Source organism: Arachis stenosperma, chromosome 8, assembly GCF_014773155.1.
Source record: "Arachis stenosperma cultivar V10309 chromosome 8, arast.V10309.gnm1.PFL2, whole genome shotgun sequence".
Lineage (NCBI taxonomy): Eukaryota > Viridiplantae > Streptophyta > Magnoliopsida > Fabales > Fabaceae > Arachis > Arachis stenosperma.
Window position 1 is genome coordinate 35,323,557 of NC_080384.1, and position 3,127 is coordinate 35,326,683.

At 34.9% G+C, this 3,127-nt stretch overlaps 1 pseudogene; it reads left to right on the forward strand.

The window, feature by feature from the left end:
- The first annotated feature begins 2,111 nt into the window (after positions 1-2,111).
- LOC130946930 (60S ribosomal protein L27-3-like) lies at positions 2,112-2,509 on the forward strand (annotated as a pseudogene).
- Positions 2,510-3,127: the final 618 nt, after the last annotated feature.

Genomic DNA, 3,127 nt, shown 5'->3' on the forward strand with positions numbered 1-3,127 from the left:
CTTACACAATTTACATTAACTAAAGTTTTCTTATTGTCATTCTGTCTTTGTATATTGAAGATTTTGCACAATAAACAATTAGGCAGTTGGGGAAAATACATTATATATATATGTATAGTGGGTAGCATATTGCATAAAAAAAATTTCCTTTATATTTTTACATACACATGCAGGTCTACTTTTTTAAAGTTTGTGTTGAGGATCAAAGTATATATCTTCATTGTATGATTGTGCCGTTGAGGAAAATACATTATATATATGTACAAGTTGGACAGACAATAGGGGTAAAACCAGTGGGTGGCAGCCTGGCAAATGTAGTCATAACATACATGTGGGATTGTGGGCTCAATATCATATTAACCAATAAATAGTTAATTTGGAATAATTATTATTACCTTATTTGTTTATATATATGAATGTTCTCCAAGTCAATTGTCATAAGTTATAGGTATAAGGTCTGTTTGATTGGCCCATATATGAATATGATGGGTCTGTATATACATGTCCCACACACATTGTTTTGTTGTGTTACCTCGTTGGCGATTATAGATAACACAGCAATACAGATTCTGAGTACTTGAATAGTTGTTGATATAATGTGGTCGCCAAATACTTCATTCTGGTGGTGGTGGATAAGCATAAGCTGTCATTTTCGATCATACTAGACATCACCTGTGTTTGTGTAAATAATGAACAGCCGAGAAATATCTGTCCCAGATAAACACATAGTGGTAGGTCCAATTGCACCTTATCTTTCAGCTCTGTTAATACCTGTGCTATAACTATAGATTCAGCCCACGTTCCTACTAAGCAACGGGTAATCCTCAAATTGGGCCATTTTCAAGTCAGCCCAACGATAGCAAATAATCCATGTGGTCTCATTCAAGTAAATTTTCATAGTAGTTTCTAAAATTCACACAATTACTAAATTTGATTATTGAGATTGTAATTTTACTATAATAATCTCTCAGATGAAGTTCTGAGCACCATAATGATTCCTAATTTCCTTTTCAGTGCCGATTCAGCTCTCGGAGCACTGATGTGACTCTTGTTTGTTATACTGGAGTGTATAATAATTAATTCACATCATTCTTGTTAGGAGTGTACATGGGTCAGGTCACACTGGATTTGGCTTAATTTAGATCCAACTTAAAATATAGACTGAGTCTAATTTTTAGACTCTAACTCGATTCTAGACCCAATAAAACCTACGTATCTTCGGACGGGATAAAAATCAGGTCTTTAGCATGTAAAAATTACATAATCTCCAACCGTTATTTCACAATTCACATAGTAAAATTCACTTAAAAAAATATAATAAGAACCAATCATTTTCTAAAATTAAAGCATAACCATAATCAATAATAATATTGTCTAATAACACCAAATATTTAAATCAATACAAATAACACAATATTATGCATTAGTCTAAAGTCTTATGCATTTTAAACATAAAACATTAACTTATAATCTTATAATGACTAATTACACAAAATATTAAGGTTTACAATATTTAAATTCTACATAAGAATAGCCATAATTTATCACTAATAACACAAAATATTAATTGTGTATAATGACCGGGCTACCGGACCGAGTTCGAGTAATCCGAACTATGGCCCGGACCTAATCCAAAATAATGACCAAATCTATTTTTGAGACGTTTATCCGGCTCTAAATCTAATAAAATTACACTAAATTAACTTCTAAAGTGTTCAAAACCGGATAAAATTTTCGAACCGAACCGAACCATGTACACCCGTAGCTCTTGTTTGCCACGCTAGGAATGTACAATGACTAGTTGACATAGCTAGATTGCGTTGGACTCAATTTGGTCCTTCTCTTGTTATATAACCTAATTCATTCCCAATTTTTTTTTTAAAACGTTGTCTCCTTCTTCGTCTTTTTTTCTTCCTCTTCTTCTTATCATTCTCTTCAACTACAATTATTTGATGTCTCAGATTTATGGTTACATTGAGTCTAGCCATCCCACTTAAGTTCAATTTTTCTTTCTACATATTTTCAACTAGTTTATGTTTAGAATTTTGCCACATTCCTCTGTGCATAAACAAGAACAAAGAAAGCATAGCACGCAAAAGCAAAAAACAAAAATGGTGAAGTTCTTGAAACAAAGTGGTTATTGTGCTGTCGATACGTGGGTCGTGAAGCCGTCATCATACGCGCCTTCGACGATGGAACCTGCGACCGCCCCTACGGCCACTGCCTCATTGCTGGGATCAAGAAGTACCCCTTCTAAGGTTGTGAAAAAAGACTTTGCCAAGAAGACGGCAAAGAAGTTGCACGTGAAAGCGTTCGTTAAGATGGTTAATTACTAGAACATGATGCCCATGCACTACACGCTTGACATGGATTTGAAAGAAGCCATTACATTGCATCGCTTCAGTCAAAAGACAAGAAGGTTGTGGCGCTCAAGGGAACCAAGAAGAGACTCGAGAAGAGGTTTAAGACTGGCAAAAATCATTGTCTCTTCACCCAGCTCAGATTTTAAGCATTTCAAAAAATAGTGTCGTTTCCATTTTATTTACCTTTGAAAATTTTTTGTGTTGTGAGTTTATTCAAGATTTGTTTGGATTTTAATAGTTTCAGTTTTGAGATTATGTTTTCCAAATTATGTCTTTCATCAAATTCTACATTTTGAATCATATGCTAGTAGATAAATGTAGTTGTTGAAACTAATTTGTCTCAAATATTTAGTTTAGTTTAATAATACAAAAATGATTTAGTAACAAATAGAGTAATTTTGGCCACCAAATTAAAGAGAAGACAAAGAAGAATTAGATTAATATAATGGGAGGAAACTAAATTGAGTTGAATTACAATATAGTTGTTACGGTGGGTAACCGGAGATTAATAAGTTGGATGACGTTTTACGGCCCAAGCGTATGAGGGAGGAGAACTCTGGGTGGATCTACAACTCGGGATGCTCCGTCCGACTTGCGCGCGTGGGCGAATGGGGGGTGGTACCTGCAAAGACACTCCGATGCCTAAGTTAGCAAGAGTGTGAGCAGGTCTAGAGAGTATTGGGCTTGAAAATACCTGAGGCGTGTCAGTGTACTTATAGTGGTGAGCCAATAACCACCGTTGGAGTAGTACCGTATCTTTAGGA